This window comes from Zingiber officinale, chromosome 1B (genome assembly GCF_018446385.1).
Source record: "Zingiber officinale cultivar Zhangliang chromosome 1B, Zo_v1.1, whole genome shotgun sequence".
Classification (NCBI taxonomy): Eukaryota; Viridiplantae; Streptophyta; class Magnoliopsida; order Zingiberales; family Zingiberaceae; genus Zingiber; species Zingiber officinale.
This window is the reverse complement of record NC_055986.1, coordinates 29,407,826-29,427,556: the sequence shown is the minus strand read 5'-3', so window position 1 is coordinate 29,427,556 and position 19,731 is coordinate 29,407,826. Positions and strand designations below refer to the sequence as shown.

General features: G+C 37.1%; 10 non-coding genes across 10 annotated transcripts; all 10 read right to left on the bottom strand.

Annotated features, from left to right (window-relative positions):
* Window positions 1-2,823: 2,823 nt before the first annotated feature.
* LOC121993081 lies at window positions 2,824-2,941 on the bottom strand. The gene has a single exon (XR_006115066.1). It is a non-coding gene; the product is annotated as a U5 spliceosomal RNA (small nuclear RNA).
* A 970-nt stretch (window positions 2,942-3,911) lies between these two features.
* Window positions 3,912-4,030, bottom strand: LOC121995290. Its single transcript, XR_006115854.1, has one exon. It is a non-coding gene; the product is annotated as a U5 spliceosomal RNA (small nuclear RNA).
* Window positions 4,031-4,608: 578 nt separating this feature from the next.
* On the bottom strand, window positions 4,609-4,721 carry LOC121992963. The gene has a single exon (XR_006115036.1). It is a non-coding gene; the product is annotated as a U5 spliceosomal RNA (small nuclear RNA).
* A 519-nt stretch (window positions 4,722-5,240) lies between these two features.
* LOC121992999 lies at window positions 5,241-5,358 on the bottom strand. Its single transcript, XR_006115044.1, has one exon. It is a non-coding gene; the product is annotated as a U5 spliceosomal RNA (small nuclear RNA).
* A 502-nt stretch (window positions 5,359-5,860) lies between these two features.
* LOC121993231 lies at window positions 5,861-5,980 on the bottom strand. The gene has a single exon (XR_006115138.1). It is a non-coding gene; the product is annotated as a U5 spliceosomal RNA (small nuclear RNA).
* Window positions 5,981-6,538: 558 nt separating this feature from the next.
* Window positions 6,539-6,655, bottom strand: LOC121993155. Its single transcript, XR_006115092.1, has one exon. It is a non-coding gene; the product is annotated as a U5 spliceosomal RNA (small nuclear RNA).
* Window positions 6,656-7,230: 575 nt separating this feature from the next.
* LOC121992944 lies at window positions 7,231-7,347 on the bottom strand. The gene has a single exon (XR_006115031.1). It is a non-coding gene; the product is annotated as a U5 spliceosomal RNA (small nuclear RNA).
* Window positions 7,348-8,474: 1,127 nt separating this feature from the next.
* On the bottom strand, window positions 8,475-8,591 carry LOC121992982. The gene has a single exon (XR_006115039.1). It is a non-coding gene; the product is annotated as a U5 spliceosomal RNA (small nuclear RNA).
* Window positions 8,592-9,148: 557 nt separating this feature from the next.
* On the bottom strand, window positions 9,149-9,266 carry LOC121993163. The gene has a single exon (XR_006115093.1). It is a non-coding gene; the product is annotated as a U5 spliceosomal RNA (small nuclear RNA).
* Window positions 9,267-9,784: 518 nt separating this feature from the next.
* LOC121992931 lies at window positions 9,785-9,902 on the bottom strand. The gene has a single exon (XR_006115029.1). It is a non-coding gene; the product is annotated as a U5 spliceosomal RNA (small nuclear RNA).
* Window positions 9,903-19,731: the final 9,829 nt, after the last annotated feature.

The window sequence follows — 19,731 nt, the reverse complement described above, 5'->3', positions numbered from 1 at the left end:
TGTATTGGTATGTATTGTTATATTTCTTGCTGACATTAGGTTAGGAATTTTAGATTTGAAACTATGCATAGTTGGGAGTTTTAAGAGTGTAAACCTAATCTGAAATTTATTCGGAATGTTTAGGTTTGCTTTGTTTTGGGTGATCATGGAAGGTTGAAAGAAGGATTAAGGTTTTACTTCTAGTTGCAAGTTGTTGCGTTTTGGTTAATTAGTTGTTGATGGCGATTGATTGATATAGTTGGTTATGTGATTATTCTTAGGATCATTGGATTGATTATGGTTGGATTATCAGATGTGGGGGTTAGGGATTGATTATGTGGAAGAATTATGCATGTTGGATTCATGATGTTTAGTGGTTGATTTAATGGATTAAATGATTGGATGATTATCGTATTTGGAAGTATTGTGATATGTTGATTTGGGTGAGTTTTTGGAGATGAATTGTGTATAAACCCATGCTAATAAGGTTGTATGATTGAGGATTAATTGGAGGATTTATCAGAGATTAGATTTGAGTGGAGTTATCCTAATTGGGCAGAGATTTTATTTAGCTAATTTATTTCTTATGAATTTAGCTAAATAATATATATATATATATATATATATATATTGATTTATGTAGGGCCCTGGTATGGGACGATCATCATGATGTGGGATTTGTTTAATCACGATCTACAGATTTAAGGCGGGTATTTCTTCCTTGGCCTCTACGTAATTTTTCTTGATCTTAGTGCATGGTTATTATGTGATGGTTTAGGCTGCTTTACCTTATATCGTGCTCGTTTGTTGCTTTCCTATTTGATACTTATGCTTGACCCTTATGATGATCTATTTAATTCTTATACAGTCTGCACTTTGGTTATCTATACTCTGTGATATTTTTACATGTAGAGTATGTATGGTAGGGGATACTTCATTGGTGGTATTCATATGATGATTTCCTATTTGTATGTCGTATATACATTTGTCTGGTGTGATGTTTGGAGGAGTTGTGTTGATTGTATATTTGTTGTATATACACATGTCTGATGTGTTTTACTGGAGGATACATGTTGATTGTACATATGTTCTGTGTACATGTGTTTAGGGGGATTATAGGAGATTCTTGGTTGATTATACATATGTAGTTGTGTATTTGCGTTTGGTGGGATATGTGGAGGTATCATGATGATCATACTCATGTTATGGGGTACTTAGGTGGATTTAGTGTTTACATGGATGATGATGGTGTTCGTATCATGATTATATATATATCATGTTCATCATTCATTGCATTGCTGACGACTATTGTCTTCCTTGTGGTTGAGAGAGTCGTCAGTCATTTATAGCTGTCCTTTCGACCACTGATGGAGAGTGGTAGCTAGGAGTGGAGCTAGTCCTGTCATGTTTACTCAGCCGCTCAGTGTTCTGTCAGCCTCGACTACTCTGGAGTAGTGAGTCTTGAGGGTACAATAGTCAGAGGGCTAGAGATGTGAGTGGTCAGAGACCCTTAGCTATGTAGTTAGATAACTACTTAACTGACCATCCGCTTCGACTGCCTATAGCAATGCATGTACTGGTGGCTAGTACGGTTTGTCATGGACCCAAACCTCTTGGCCATACAGGGGTCGTGGTGTCTAGAGAGGTGGTGGGGGTGACCATGGAGTATGCATACGTATTTTTGCATATCATGCGCGGTGCATCTTTGGGATATATTTGCATACATCCCTAGTAGATACTAGATACATGTGATTGTGGTTGTTGCACTTGATTGGGATATGCTTGTTGCATATGGTTGTCATGCTGCATACATGTCATTTATTTTACATGTATATGCAGTTGTATTTATATTGCACAGGTGGCATGAGTGTATTTGTTGCAGATCCGGTGAGTTTACTGATCATTGTACCATGTGTCGTTTCCAGATTGGGTATGTGTTTATCATTTTGTCAGTTGTAGTATGTGTAGTTTTTGTATGTCAGTCGTGATCATTATACCATGTGAGATAGACTAGTACTAGTAGTTGTGTTTATTGGATATGTTGGTATGATCAGGTTCGTTATTCTCTACTGAGATTGTATACTTTAATCTCCATGTTTATTTATAGACCATGCACTATCCTATCTATTACCCGCTGAGTTGCCTATACTCACCACCGCATATATGTCTTTATGTTTTCAGGTAGATGGTTGGAGTGTCGCTCGGAGTATCCTGTCTGTCGGGTCCTACGTCACATCCGAAGATCGTTTCGGGTTTTGTATATGTTTTATTTGTATTTGGTATTTGCTGTATTTGGTGTGTTGTTATATTTCGTGTGTTGTTGTATTTGTTGTTGTGGTTGTTGTATAATGCCTAGTCGGCTAGCAGTAGGTTGATTTGTTTTGTATTGGGCTTTCCGTTATCGTTTTTCCGCTGTGTTGGTTTTTTTTAATACAGCCGAGTGGGTTGTTTATTGTATATATATATATATATATATATATATATATATATATATATATATAACTGTGTGGTTGTGTTTTATTCTTGTTCCAGCCGAGCGGGCTGACTATTCAACTGCGTAGTTGTGTATATATATTCCAGCCGCATGTGGCTGATGTATTTTCTATGTATGTATGTCTCAGATTGTCACCCGTACAAGGGAGATGCTGCCGAAATTTTTTGGTAAGGACTCCTTTGGGGGCGTGACAAATGTACTATATAAATATATCCTAATAATCAATGTAAAGAGGATCAAAATTTTCTAAATTATTAGAAAATTAAATGTATGAAACATTATAGCTCTTACAACTAAAATAATTAATTTAAAAATTATTAGGAACAAATTTAACTTGTAATTTGTTAGGGCTCCTTTGTAAAAAAAAAGCCCTTTCAAAAATTAATATATGCTGTTTTTAGTGACAAGCACACGGTATTCTTTAGTAAAAGGCGAAAGAATAATTCGCTCTATGCTTATTACACATTTGCATGATTTATTATGATGCAACCCTGAACTAATTTATATTGTCCTCTGTAGGAAGCTCACCATGCACAAGCAATGTGGGACTAAATAGTAGCCAAATTAATCACCCCTCAAATGCTAAACCTTCCCTCTCTTTGCATCCTCCTTCATTTAACCACAGTGTAATGGTAAAAGATGAGACAGACTCATGCAACAAGAGTTCAAAACTCTCATAGAGTATATCATATAACCACGATATTTAAACTACCATGATTATGACTCATGCAATCAAAACTCTCACAGAGTATATTGTGCAACCATGATATTTTAACCACACTCATGATGCTTAGTCATCCACCACACTACTTCCTAAATATATCCTAATAGTCAGTGTACTGTCTAAATAAATCCTAATAATCAATGTAAAGAGGACCAAAAATTTCTAAATTATTAGAAAATTAAATGTATGAAACATTAGGGCATCCACAGTGGTTAGAGCCCATCAAGAGCTTCTTCGTTGCCACATCCGCGTCACATCAAAAGTTAAAAATCTCATATCTCTTTCCACTATAAAAAAACCTTTCAACAATTCTTTCATTGGTCTGACACTTTTCATTATATAATTCTCATTTCTCCTCCATATTTTATATTATACACCATTAAATTTTTATAAAATTTAAATTTATAAATTGCTAACATGAAATAACATTAATAATTAAAAAAATAATTTATAAAAAAATAATTTTTATACACACTTTTTATATTTTTATAATTATTAAAATAAAAATAATATAAAAAAAAATAAAAAACACGAAGAACACTGAGCCGCTTCTTCATGTAAAGGGAAAAACCTCCCTCCACTATAGGAGGGAGGTTTTTCTCTACTGCCACATCACAGTGGGAGCTCCCACTGTGGATGCTCTTATAGCTTTTACAACTAAAATAATTAATTTAAAAATTGTTAAGAACAAATTTAACTTGTAATTTGTTAGGGCTCCTTTGTAAAAAAAAAAGCCCTTTCAAAAATTAATATATGCTGTTTTAATTGACAAGCACACGGTATTCTTTAGTAAAAGGCGAAAGAATAATTCGCTCTGTGCTTATCACACAGCTACATGTTTTATTATGATGCAACCCTGAACTAATTTATAATGTCCTCCGTAGGAAGCTCAGCATGCACAAGCAATGTGGGACTAAACAGTAGCCATATTAATCACCCCTCAAACGCTGAATCTTCCCTCTCTTTGCATCCTCCTTCATTTCTTATGCGCTACGCTCCGTAAACCCTCTTCTCTTACCTTTGGATACAGCGTAATGGTAAAAGATGAGATAAACTCGTGCAACAAGAGTTCAAAACTCTCACAGAGTATATCATACAACCACGATATTTAAACCACCATGATGTTGACTCATGCAATCAAAATTCTCACAGAGTATATTGTACAACCACGATATTTGAACCACACTCATGATGCTTAGTCATCCACCTCACTACTTTCTAAATATATCCTAATAGTCAGTGTACTATCAAAATATATCCTAATAATCAATGTATAGAGGACTAAAAATTTCTAAACTATTAAAAATTATGAGGGGGAAGTAAAATATATGAAACATTATAGCTGTTACAACTAAAATAATAAATTTAAAAATTGTTAGGAACAAATTTAACTTGTAATTTGTTAGGGCTCCTTTGTTAAAAAACCCCTTTCAAAAATTAATATATGCTGTTTTTAGTGACAAGCACACGGTATTCTTTAGTAAAAGGCGAAAGAATAATTCGCTTTGTGCCTATCACACAACTACATGTTTTATTATGAAGTAACCTTGATCCAATTTATAATGTCTTCTGCAGGAAGCTCACCAAGCACGAGCAATGTGGGACTAAACATTAACCAAATATATCACCCCTCAAACGCCGAACATTCACTCTCTTCGCATCCTCCTTCCTTACCCCAGCGCTATGCTCCATAAACCCTCTTCTCTTCCCTTGCGATACAATGTAATGGTAAAAGATTAGACAGACTCATATAACAAGAGTTCGAAACTCTCACTAAGTATATCATACAGCCACGATATTTGAACCACTCATGATGCTGACTCATGCAATCAAAACTGTTTCAAAGTATATCATACAACCACAATATTTGAACCACACTCATGATGTTGAGTCGTCCAACACACTCCATCTGTACCCTAATAATCAATGTAAAATAATTAAAAAAAATGAGATAAAATTAAATATATAAAACATTATAGCTGTTACAACTAAAATAATTAATTTAAAAATTGTTAGGAAAAAATTTAACATATAATTTATTAGGGCTCCTTTGTAAAAGGAGCTCTATAAAAAATTAATGTATGTTGTTTTTAGTGATAGGCACACGGTATTCTTTAGTAAAAGGTGAAAGAATAATTCGCTTTGTTCCTATCACACAACTGCATGTTTTATTATGAAGCAACCGTGAACCAATTTACAATGTCCAAGTAGGAAACTCACCAAGCAGGAGCAATGTGGCACTAAATGCTAGCCAAATTAATCACCCCTCAAATGTCGAACCTTCCCTCTCTTCGCATCCTCCTTCCTTACCTGAGCGTGGCTCCGTAAACCCTCTTCTCTTCCGTTGGGATACCACCACGATATTTGAACCACCCATGATGTTGACTCATCTAATCAATACTCTCACAAAGTATATCGTACAACCATGATATTTGTAGAACACTCATGATGCTTAGTTGTCCACCACACTTCATCTATACTTTCAAAATATATCCTAATAGTCGGTGTACTTTCCAAATATATGCAAATAATTAGTGTAAACTTCTATAGGACCAAATATATCTAATTTATTAAAAAATAAAAATATAAGAAAAAAATAAATATATAAAACATTATAACTCTTACAAATAAAATAATTAACATAAAATTGTTAGGAACAAATTTAACTTGCAATTTGTCAGGGCTCTTAAAAAATTAATGTATGCTGTTTTTTAGTGAAAAGTACATGGTATTCTTTAAAAAAAGGTGAAAGAATAATTCACTTTGTGCTTATCACACAGCTGCATGTTTTATTATAATGCAACCCTGAACCAATTTAGAATGCCCTCTGTAGGAAGCTCACCATGCACAAGCAATGTGGGACTAAATAGTAGCCAAATTAATCACCCCTCAAATGCTGAACCCTCCCTCTCTTCGCATCCTCCTTCGTTTCCTACGCACTACGCTCTATAAATCCTCTTCTCTTCCCTTGGGAAACAGTGTAATGGTAAAAGATGAGACAGACTCATGCAACAAGAGTTCAAAACTCTCACAAAGTACAACATACATCCATGATATTAAACCACCATGATATTGACTCAAGCAATCAAAACTCTCACAGAGTATATTGTACAACCACGATATTTGAACCACACTCATTATGCTTAGTCATCCACCAAACTACTTTCTAAATATATCCTAATAGTCTGTACTATCTAAATATATCCTAATAATCAAAGTAATGAGGACCAAAAATTTCTAAATTATAAGAAAAATAAATGTATAAAACATAATAGATATTAAAACTAAAATAATTAATTTAAAAATTGTGAGGAACAAATTTAACTTGTAATTTGTTAAGGCTCCTTTGTAAAAAAAAAACCTTTCAAAAATTAATATATGTTGTTTTTAGTAACAAGCACACGATATTCTTTAGTAAAAGGCGAAAGAATAATTCTCTCTATGCTTATCACACAGCTGCATGTTTTAATATGATGTAACCCTGAACTAATTTATAATGTCCTCTGTAGGAAGCTCACCATGCACAATCAATGTGGGACAAAACAGTACTCATATTAATCACCCCTCAAACACTAAACCTTGCCTCTCTTTGCATCCTCCTTCATTTCCTATGCGCTAAGCTCTGTAAACCCTATTCTCTTACCTTTGGATACAGTGTAATGGTAAAAGATGACACAAACTCGTGCAATAAGAGTTCAAAACTCTCACAGAGTATATCATACAACCACGATATTTAAACCACCATGATGTTGACACATGCAATCAAAACTCTCACAGAGTATATTGTACAACCACAATATTTGAAACACACTCATGATGCTTAGTCATCCACCACACGACTTTCTAAATATATCCTAATAGTCGGTGTAGTATCAAAATATATCCTAATAATCAATGTATAGAGGACTAAAAATTTCTAAATTATTAAAAATTATGAGGGGGAAGTAAAATATATGAAACATTATAGCTCTTACAACTAAAATAATACATTTAAAAATTGTTAGGAACAAATTTAACTTGTAATTTGTTAGGGCTCCTTTGTAAAAAAAATCCCTTTCAAAAATTAATATATGCTATTTTTAGTGACAAGCACACGGTATTCTTTAGTAAAAGGCGAAAGAATAATTCGCTTTGTGCCTATCACATAGCTGCATGTTTTATTATGAAGCAACCTTGATCCAATTTATAATGTCTTTTGCAGGAAGCTCACCAAGCACGAGCAATGTGGGACTAAACATTAGCCAAACTAATGACCCCTCGAATGCTGAACATTCACTCTCTTCGCATCCTCCTTCCTTGCCCCAGCGCAAGGCCCCGTAAACCCTCTTCTCTTCCCTTGCCATACAATGTAATGGTAAAAGAATAGACAGACTCATATAACAAGAGTTTGAAACTCTCACTAAGTATATCATACAACCACAATATTTGAACCACCCATAATGCTGACTCATGCAATCAAAACTCTATCAAAGTATATCATACAACCACAATATTTGAACCACACTCATGATGTTGAGTCGTCCACCACTCTCCTTATGTACTGTAATAATCAATGTAAAATAATAATAAAAAAATAAAAATTGTTAGGAACAAATTTAGCTTGCATTTTGTCAGGGTTCTTCAAAAATTAATGTATGCTATTTTTTAGTGAAAAGTACATGATTTTCTTTAAAAAAAAGGCGAAAGAATAATTCAATTTGTGCTTATCACACTGCTGCATGTTTTATTATAATGCAACCATGAAAAAATTTATAATGTCCTCTATAGTTAGCTCACCATGCACAAGCAATGTGGGAGCAAACAGTAGTCAAATTAATCACCCCTCAAACGCTGAACCTTCCCTCTCTTTGCATCCTCCTTTGTTTCTTGTGCGCTACACTCTGTAAACCCTCTTCTCTTCCCTTTGGATACAGTGTAATGGTAAAAGATGCGACGGATTCATGCAACAAGAGTTCAAAACTCTCATAAAGTATAACATACAACCATGATATTTAAACCACCATGATGTTGACTCATGCAATCAAAACTCTCACAGAGTATATTGTACAACCACGATATTTGAACCACACTCATGATGCATAGTCATCCACCACACTACTTCCTAAATATATCCTAATAGTCTATGTACTATCTAAATATATCCTAATAATCAATGTAATGAGGACCAAAAATTTCTAAATTATAAGAAAATTAAATGTATGAAACATAATAGCTCTTACAAATAAATAATTAATTTAAAAATTGTTAGGAATAAATTTAACTTGTAATTCGCTAAGGCTCCTTTGTAAAAAAAAGCCCTTTCAAAAATTAATATATGCTGTTTTTAGTGACAAGCACACGGTATTCTTTAGTAAAGGGCGAAAGAATAATTCGCGCTGTGCTTATCACACAGCTGCATGTTTTATTATGAAGCAACCCTGAACTAATTTATAATGTCCTCTGTAGGAAGCTCACCATGCACAAGCATTGTGGGACTAAACAGTAGCCATATTAATCACCCCTCAAATGCTGAACCTTCCCTCTCTTTGCATCCTCCTTCATTTCCTATGTGCTAGGCTCCGTAAACCCTCTTCTCTTACCTTTTGATACAGTATAATGGTAAAAGATGAGACAAACTCGTGCAACAAGAGTTCAAAACTCTCACAGAGTATATAATACAATCATAATATTTAAACCACCTTTGGATCAAAACTCTCACAAAGTATATTGTACAACCACGATATTTGAACCACACTCATGATGCTTAGTCATCCACCACACTACTTTCTAAAAATATCCTAATAGTCAGTGTACTATCAAAATATATCCTTAGAATCAATGTATAGAGCACTAAAAATTTCTAAATTATTTAAAATTGTGAGACAATAAAATATATGAAACATTATAGCTCTTACAACTAAAATAATTAATTTAAAAATTATTAGGAATAAATTTAACTTGTAATTTGTTAGGGCACCTTTGTAAAAAAACCCCTTTCAAAAATTAATATGCATTGTTTTTAGTGACAAGCACACGGTATTCTTTAGTAAAAGGTGAAAGAATAATTCGCTTTGTGCTTATCAAACAGCTGCATGTTTTATTATGAAGCAACCTTGATCCAATTTATAATGTCTTTTACAGGAAGCTCACCAAGCACGAGCAATGTGAGACTAAACATTAGCCAAATTAATCACCCCTCAAACGACAAACATTCACTCTCTTCGCATCCTCCTTCCTTACCCCAGCGCTAGGCTCCGTAAACCCTCTTCTCTTCCCTTGCGATACAATGTAATGGTAAAAGATTTGACAGACTCATATAACAAGAGTTCGAAACTCTCAGTAAGTATATCATGCAGTCACGATATTTGAACCACCCATGATGTTGACTCATGCAATCAAAACTCTTTCAAAGAATATCATCAACCACAATATTTGAACCACACTCAATGATGTTCAGTCGCCCACCACACTCCATCTGTACCTTAGTAATCAATGTAAAATAAAAAAAAATATGAGATAAAATTAAATATATAAAACATTATAGCTCGTACAACTAAAATAATTAATTTAAAAATTTTTAGGAAAAAAATTAACTTATAATTTGTTAGGTCTCCTTTGTAAAAGGAGCTCTTTCAAAAATTAATGTATGTTGTTTTTTGTGACAAGCACACGGTATTCTTTAGTAAAAGGCGAAAGAATAATTCGCTTTGTTCCTATCACACAACTACATGTTTTATTATGAAGCAACCCTGAACCAATTTACAATGTCCAAGTAGGAAACTCACCAAGCACGAGCAATGTGAGACCAAATGCTAGCCAAATTAATTACCCCTCAAACGTCGAACCTTCCCTCTCTTCGCATCCTCCTTCCTTACCTGAGCGAGGCTCCGTAAACTCTCTTCTCTTCCCTTGGGATACCACCATGATATTTGAACCACCCATGATGTTGACTCATGCAATCAATACTCTCACAAAGTATATCGTACAACCATGATATTTGAAGAACACTCATGATGCATAGTTGTCCACCACACTTCATCTATACTTTCAAAACATATCCTAATAGTCGGTGTGCTTTCCAAATATATGCAAATAATTAGTGTAAACTACTATAGGACTAAAAATATCTAAGTCATTACAAAAATAAAAATATGAGATAAAATTAAATTTATGAAACATTATAACTCTTACAACTAAAATAATTAATTTAAAAATTGTTAGGAACAAATTTAACTTGCAATTTGTCAGGGATCTTCAAAATGTATGATGTTTTTTTGTAACGACCCGCCCTCTACTAACTAAGCTGTAAGGACCATCACATTATGTTGTGCTAAGCTATATCCATGACCATCACTAAGCTTGTAACGACCCAATTTTCCCTATTTCAAGTTCTAAAAGTCCATAAAAATATTTGGAAATACTTTTAAAATATTCTAGAGATTTTTAGGAATTTTTAGAGTATTTTTATGTAATTTTTGGAGTTCGTTTAGTAGGTTTACAAAAAGAAAGAAGTTTTGACAAAAAACGTTAAAGATGGGACTCGAACCCACGACCTCGGGTCGGACCAACCTAACCGGATGCATCCGACCAGCCGAGCTACGGTCGTTTTGCTAACCTAATAGGAAGAGAAACATATTTAAGGAGTAGTTAATAATAAAGCCGGGGTTTTACAAGAAAACCTAGGTATTATAACATGGGTTAATAGCGTTTGGGAATTGAATTACCCGAACCCTAACTCCTTCTCTTCTCCTCACGCCGCGCGATTCATCTCTGCTCGGGCGAAACGAAGCCGTATTAGGGCTTTGTCTCCGGCGCCGGCGAAAGGCCCTTTCCGGCCGGTCTTCACCGTGTGTGATCACCTCGACGAGGGGGGCTCGGAAACGTGAAGAAGAGCCGAGATTTCAAGCTTCTCCCGAAGCCCTTGTTGCCTCCTTTCCGGTTGTAAGTGCAAGAACAAGGGGTAAGTACTACTCACCTGCGGTAGGAGTTGCTCCGGATTTTCGGATTTCGTTTCCTTGCTTCCAGATCTTGTTGTGCCGAGTAGAAGAATATGCTAGGGTTTCTTCCTTGCTTTGTTGAGATGTCATTCTCGATTTTGCTATTGTATTGAATCATATGCTCAATTCTGTTAAGATTGGCTGTATCGAGTTTGATATGTAGCTGTCTTGTGCTGTTAGTTCCCTTATACCGGGTAGATTGTAGCATTTCTTGCTTATGCTATTAATATCCTTATGCAGTTAAGTAATAGCAAGTTCTGCCTATGTTATTAGCTCTTTATACCATGTAGATTAGAGCATTTCAGCCGAATAGCCCTAATTCCAGCCTGTGGTTGTGTTTTAAGCATGCCTTTAGCTCTTAAATGTTGCATCCGGGTAGGTCTACCTGCTGCCATAAATTCCAGCAAGTTCATTTTCTTGTTTTGGCCGAGCAAATGGGCATAAACAACCCTTGATTAATAGTAGGTAGTTCTGGGTTTTGTTTGCTACCTCCATGAACGTGAACAGCCCTGCACGGTTAGTTTTCCTTGCCACTAAATGAGCATGCACAACTTAGTGTACTAGTAAGTTTGGATAGATTATTTGTTACTGTTTTAAGGGCAAGAATAACCTAGTTATAACAGTTCAGAGTTAGTTTATTTTGCCTCTTTTGCCCTATTTTACAGCATGTATAGAAAGCTCAAAGTTGCATTCTTTTGCCTTTATTTTATAGCATGATTAGTAAGCTTAAAGTTGCTTTCTTTTGCTCTATTCTATAGCATGATTAGTAAGTTCAGATGTACTTTCATTTCCTTTATTTACAGCATGTTAGAAGTTCAGATTTTACCTTTCTTTTGCCTTGTTTGATAACATGCTTAGAGAGAGTTTAGATTTGCTTCTCTTGTATTGTTTTTATATAGCATGCTTAGTTAATTGTAATCCTACACTTGTTAGGTATATCTAAAGGATTCCAATAAACTCTAATAAAGGATTATGAGGAAACTAAGTAAAAAGAAAGAGACCAAGGTCTAGTTAAAAAGAGATAACAAGTAAACTAAAGTAAGAGGCTAGTACCCGACTTCCGAGGTTGTCGTTAAACAAATCCAGGTGACCGTTTCCGAGGTCTCGGCCCTGGTAAGACCGAGGTCTTTACCCTGTGGGACTACAGCAGTCTCTATTAGGGAGCGCGCATAAGATTAAGCTGGTACTAAGCCTGGGCCCAAAGAAAAGAAAAGAAAAGAAAAAAGAAAAGAAGAACAAGAAGAAGAAAGTGAAAGAGAAATTAAAGATTAATTTCTAGTATAAGAAAAGTAAGAAGAACAAGAAGAAGAAAGTGAAAGAGAAATTAAAAGATTTATTTTTCTAGTATAAGGATATAAGAAAATGAAACAAGTTTTATGCTTAGAATCAATAAAAGTTTAGTTCTTTAATTCTAAGCTTACAGTAGTTGTTTCATTACTTTCCTGTCAGTAGTGAGCATGTTTAGTATTCAGTTTTATTTCTGTATACATGAGTACATGCAGCTTTGCTTTAGCATTTCAGTTTCAGTATTATTGCATTACATTTATGCATTTCGACTTTTGTGAGATAGATTAGTACTTACTAAGCGTTTTCTCTTATAGATACTTTTCTTTTTTTTCCTCCTACCGCAGATAAAGGAAAAGCTAAGATATGAAGGGAGGCGACAGGGTGGTGGTGATGATGGATGTGTGTGGTGACTGAACTATGGAGAGGTCCAGAGGGGACTAGCAAGACTTATTTATTTAGAGTTTATGTCTAGTTCATTTTCCTTATTTCTGTTATGAAATTATGAGTTATGATTGAGTTTGATGTGCATTGTAGCTTATTATGCTTCATTCTGGGAGATTGAGTTTAGTTCATGTTGCTAGATTAGTTTTTGATTATGATATGATTTATTACTGCGTGGTTGTGAATAAATTGTGATCCAGCCACATGTGGCTGTGTATATATATCTTGTGTATTATAGATTCGGTCACCGGTACAGGGGAGATTCTGCCGAAATTTTTCGGTAGGAATTTCTCTGAACCGTGATAAATCTAAGTGTCGCTAATAATAGCATAAGTGACACTAGTAAGTAGAGTAGGAGTTAGGTAACGGTCGCCCTTAGAGAGTAGTAGTAAGAAGGGTGGGTTGTTACAGTTGGTATCAGAGCAGTGTCCCATTCTTCAGCATCACACACATCAGCATCATCCTTGCCGTCTCCAAGTAAGAAAGTATTTAAATCCTTTCTTATTTCTGCTTTTCTTATTATTAACTGCAGTATAGAGTACTTATTTGTTTGAGTGCTTAAGTAAGATAAAAGATTTAATTTCCCTTTTCTTTATTCATCTTTAAGTATGATTAGAAGGGTTAAAGTAAGATATCAAGCTTTTACCTTGAATAAATAGATGGCAAGAAGAGGACGTCCCCGTGCTACTCACACTGAGGAACCAGCTCAAGGGAACGAAGTGCCTAGAGCAACTGAGCCCAACCTTTCTGAAGTGGTTGCTCAGCTCCAGAGGCAAGTAGCAGAGCAGCAGCAAGTGATTGCCAATCTGATGGCAAACCAGCAAGCAGTTCCTCCCCCTCCTCCAGTTGTCACTGCAGAGACCCCAGTGGTAATCGACTCCACCAGCCTACTCAGTGGAACCGCCAAAGACCCGAGACCGAGCTTACCTTATACTAAAGTGAAACCAGAGCTTCTCGAGCACGATCGAGCCTCGGGATGCCCAGCTTGGTTTAAAACCTGAGAGCACTATGGAGCTTCTGGATTGGCCAGAAGTCGAGAAGGTCAAGTGCGCCTCTTTCTGCTTGTCCGGAGATGCTCGCATGTGGTGGGAGAGGATAAAGACCAAGAGAGCGGCTGATCAGATGAGCTGGGCTGATTTTCAGTCAGAATTTTATGAAGAGTTCTTCCACCTGCAGATCACCAACAAGCACTACGAGGAGTTTATAGAGTTTAAGCAAGGTGACCTGTCAGTGGAGGAAGCAGCTAAGAAGTTCAACAGACTAGCTCGTCTTTGCCCAGAGCTAGTAAGTACAGAGAAGGAGCGAGTCAGGCTGATGCTCAGAATGCTGAGACCCAGATAGCACTGAATGTGAGCAGTGGAGCTCATCAGCCCCATACTAGTGAAGAGTTGATCAGTAGAGCATTAATTGCTGAACACTACCTGAACAACATCAAGGCACAACGAGCGCAACATAAGCCAGTGAAGATAGAGGACAAGACAGCAGGAAGCCAGAAATCACAGTCAAGTAAACAGAATTGGAAAGGCAAAGGTAAAAGGAAGCAGTGGAACACAGGAGGTAGCCAGAAGGGAGGACCAGCAACCAAGCAGACCAAGTTTCCTCCCTGTCCCAAATGTGGGAGAATGCATCCAGGAGCCTGCCTTTTGGGTAAGACTGGATGTTACTCCTGTGGGCAGGAAGGACATATGGCTAAAGAGTGTCCTAACAAAATCAAAGCACCTCAACCACAGCCATTGCAATATGGAGGCCAGCCTGCACAGTTGCACCACATGGAAGCAGCATTGGAGGGACCCTATATCAGTCAAGGAAGGTTAGAAGCTCCACCAGTTCCAGCCTTGGATGGTGCCAGAGTATTCTCCCTCACCAAAGAAGAAGCTGCTAGTGCCCCCACGGTTGTAACAGGTCAAGTAGTTATTTTTCAGCATTTAGCTACTGTACTATTTGATACTTGGGCAACCCATTCTTTCGTATCAGTACCCTTTGCTAGCAGATTACAGGTGCCTACAGAAAGTATGAACTCCAAGTTTCTGACAACCCTACCTTCTGGGGAAGTCATGGAATCCAATCAGTGGCTCCGAGCTGTACTGGTCAGAATTGCAGACTAAGAACTATATGTAAATCTGATAGTTCTCGCCATGCAGGATTTCGATATCATTTTTGGTATGGATTTCCTCAGCAAGTACAGTGCGTCAGTGGATTGCCGCAGAAGGAAAGTGATTTTTAGTCCAGAAGATGAACCAACTTTTGAGTTCACAGGAGTGCCAAGAAAGAAGACCTAGAAACTTCTCTCATCTCTAGCAGCTCACCAGATATTAGCTAAAGGGTGTGCAGGTTTTCTTGCATACATAGTAAAGGCAGAAGAGCAGAAAGGACGCAAGCAGGAGGATGTTCGGGTAGTATGCGAGTGTCCAGAAGTATTTCCAGAAGAGCTACCTGGACTTCCCCCCCCAACAGAGAAGTGGAATTTGAGATTGAATTGGTTCCTGGAACCAGTTCGATTTCAAAAGCTCCGTATCGCATGTTTCTAGCGGAGCTGAAAGAGTTACAAGAACAATTTCAGGAGCTACTTGACAAGGGTTTCATCCACCCCAGTCATTCACCCCGAGAAGCTCCAGAGTTGTTCGTCAAGAAGAAAGACGAATCCATGCTAATGTGCATAGATTTTAGAGCGCTGAGCAAAGTAGCAGTTAGGGACAAGTACCCTCATCCCAGAATAGATGATTTATATGATCAGTTAAAAAGGGCAACAGTGTTCTCTAAGATAGACCTGCGCTCTGGGTACCATCAGTTAAAGGTGAAAGAAAGTGATATACCCAGAATAGCTTTCAGGACCAAATACGGACACTATGAGTTCGTAGTCATGTTTTTGGTGTGACTAATGCACCAACGGTCTTCATGGACTTGATGAACAGGGTATTCAGAGAATATCTTGACAAATTTGTCATCGTATTCATCGACGACATTCTGGTCTATTCAAGAACCCCAGAGGAGCATGACACGCACTTGAGGATAGTACTGCAGACTCTTCAGCAAAAGCAGTTTTATGCTAAATTCTCAAAGTGCGAGTTCTGGTTAAATCAGGTGGCGTTTTTAGGTTACATTATTTCTAAAGAAGGTATTCAAGTGGATACAGTCAAAGTGGAAGCGGTCAACAACTGGAGTAGACCCAAGAACGTCAGAGAGATCATAAGCTCCCTTGGTTTAATTGGGTACTACAGGAAGTTCGTGGAGGATTTTTCCAAGATAGCTTCTCCGCTAACAGCCCTCACCAGAAAGAACAAGAGATTCGAATGGTCAGATAAATGTGAGCAGAGATTGATCAGTGCTCCCATTCTGACAGTCCCACAGAGTGACAAGAGTTTCGACATCTACAGTGATGCTTCCAAGATGGGCTTAGGAGCTGTACTCATGCAAGAAGGAAAAGTTATAGCTTATGCTTCCAGACAACCCAAAGACTACGAGAAGAACTATTCCACTCACGACCTTGAGCTGGCAGCTGTGGTCTTTGCACTGAAACTCTGGCGATATCATTTGTATGGAGTTCAGTGTAGAGTCTTCACAGACCATCAGAGTTTAAAGTATTTCTTCACCCAGAAAGAGTTAAACATGAGACAGCGAAGGTGGCTGGAGTTGGTCAAAGATTACGACCGTGAGAACCTCTACCACCCAGGCAAAGCTAACAAAGTGGCAGATGCACTAAGCAGAAAGTCCAGTGCATCCCTGATGTCTCTGTCATCATTAGCCTTGCCACTGCAGAAGGAGTTGTCAAATTTTGGACTTGGAATTATTTACGGACAGCTCTCCGCATTGACCTTAGAGCCTACCTTGCTTGAGGACATATAGAGAAGGCAAAGTGAAGATCAGACAGAGGATTGAGACTGCCCAGAGTAGACAGAAGAGTTACGCTGACACACGCCGTAGGCCATTGGAATTCCAAGTAGGGAATTCAGTGTTTCTCAAGGTCGCTCCTATGAAGGGAGTGATGAGATTTGGCAAGAAGGGCAAATTAAGTCCCCGCTATGTAGGACCTTACCTGATCATAGAGAGGATTGGGAAGGTAGCTTACAAGCTGGACTTACCACAAGACATGTCAGCAATACACAATGTATTTCATGTCTCCATGCTAAAGAAGTGTCTCCACAACCCGAGCCAAGTGATTCAGCCTCAGTCAATGCAGATCCAAGAGGATCTTAGTTATGAGAGCAGACCTACACAGATAGTGGATAGAGCAGTCAAGAGACTAAGAAATAAAGAAGTACCACTAGTGAAGGTCATCTGGCAGAACCAGAAGCACGAGGAAGTCACTTGGGAGCGTGAGGACAGTATGAGACAGAAATATTCATAGCTATTCTAAGTTCGAGGACGAACTTTTTATAAGGTATGAGGAATTGTAACGACCCAATTTTCCCTATTTCAAGTTCTAAAAGTCCATAAAAATATTTGGAAATACTTTTAAAATATTCTAGAGATTTTTAGGAATTTTTAGAATATTTTTATGTAATTTTTGGAGTTCGTTTAGTAGGTTTACAAAAAGAAAGAAGTTTTGACAAAAAACATTAAAGATGGGACTCGAACCCACGACCTCGGGTCGGACCAACCTAACCGGACGCATTCGACCAGCCGAGCTACGCTCGTTTTGCTAACCTAATAGGAAGAGAAACATATTTAAGGAGTAGTTAATAATAAAGCCGGGGTTTTACAAGAAAACCTAGGTATTATAACATGGGTTAATAGCGTTTGGGAATTGAATTACCCGAACCCTAACTCCTTCTCTTCTCCTCACGCCGCGCGATTCATCTCTGCTCGGGCGAAACGAAGCCATCTTCACCGTGTGTGATCACCTCGACGAGGGGGGCTCGGAAACGTGAAGAAGAGCCGAGATTTCAAGCTTCTCCCGAAGCCCTTGTTGCCTCCTTTCCGGTTGTAAGTGCAAGAACAAGGGGTAAGTACTACTCACCTGCGGTAGGAGTTGCTCCGGATTTTCGGATTTCGTTTCCTTGCTTCCAGATCTTGTTGTGCCGAGTAGAAGAATATGCTAGGGTTTCTTCCTTGCTTTGTTGAGATGTCATTCTCGATTTTGCTATTGTATTGAATCATATGCTCAATTCTGTTAAGATTGGCTGTATCGAGTTTGATATGTAGCTGTCTTGTGCTGTTAGTTCCCTTATACCGGGTAGATTGTAGCATTTCTTGCTTATGCTATTAATATCCTTATGCAGTTAAGTAATAGCAAGTTCTGCCTATGTTATTAGCTCTTTATACCATGTAGATTAGAGCATTTCCTGCCTAGAATTTCTGTTTCGAATTCATTGTTAAGCCGAACAGCCCTAATTCCAGCCTGTGGTTGTGTTTTAAGCATGCCTTTAGCTCTTAAATGTTGCATCCGGGTAGGTCTACCTGCTGCCATAAATTCCAACAAGTTCATTTTCTTGTTTTGGCCAAGCAAATGGGCATAAACAACCCTTGGTTAATAGTAGGTAGTTCTGGGTTTTGTTTGCTACCTCCATGAACGTGAACAGCCCTGCACGGTTAGTTTTCCTTGCCACTAAATGAGCATGCACAACTTAGTGTACTAGTAAGTTTGGATAGATTATTTGTTACTGTTTTAAGGGCAAGAATAACCTAGTTATAATAGTTCAGAGTTAGTTTATTTTGCCTCTTTTGCCCTATTTTACAGCATGTATAGAAAGCTCAAAGTTGCATTCTTTTGCCTTTATTTTATAGCATGATTAGTAAGCTTAAAGTTGCTTTCTTTTACTCTATTCTATAGCATGATTAGTAAGTTCAGATGTACTTTCATTTCCTTTATTTACAGCATGTTAGAAGTTCAGATTTTACCTTTCTTTTGCCTTGTTTGATAACATGCTTAGAGAGAGTTTAGATTTGCTTCTCTTGTATTGTTTTTATATAGCATGCTTAGTTAATTGTAATCCTACACTTGTTAGGTATATCTAAAGGATTCCAATAAACTCTAATAAAGGATTATGAGGAAACTAAGTAAAAAGAAAGAGACCAAGGTCTAGTTAAAAAGAGATAACAAGTAAACTAAAGTAAGAGGCTAGTACCCGACTTCCGAGGTTGTCGTTAAACAAATCCATGTGACCGTTTCCGAGGTCTCGGCCCTGGTAAGACCGAGGTCTTTACCCTGTGGGACTACAGCAGTCTCTATTAGGGAGCGCGCATAAGATTAAGCTGGTACTAAGCCTGGGCCCAAAGAAAAGAAAAGAAAAGAAAAAGAAAAGAAGAACAAGAAGAAGAAAGTGAAAGAGAAATTAAAGATTAATTTCTAGTATAAGAAAAGTAAGAAGAACAAGAAGAAGAAAGTGAAAGAGAAATTAAAAGATTTATTTTTCTAGTATAAGGATATAAGAAAATGAAACAAGTTTTATGCTTAGAATCAATAAAAGTTTAGTTATTTAATTCTAAGCTTACAGTAGTTGTTTCATTACTTTCCTGTCAGTAGTGAGCATGTTTAGTATTCAGTTTTATTTCAGTATACCATGAGTACATGCAGCTTTGCTTTAGCATTTCAGTTTCAGTATTATTGCATTACATTTATGCATTTCGACTTTTGTGAGATAGATTAGTACTTACTAAGCGTTTTCTCTTATAGATACTTTTCTTTTTCCTCCTACCGCCGATAAAGGAAAAGCTAAGATATGAAGGGAGGCGACAGGGTGGTGGTGATGATGGATGTGTGTGGTGACTGAACTATGGAGAGGTCCAGAGGGGACTAGCAAGACTTATTTATTTAGAGTTTATGTCTAGTTCATTTTCCTTATTTCTGTTATGAAATTATGAGTTATGATTGAGTTTGATGTGCATTGTAG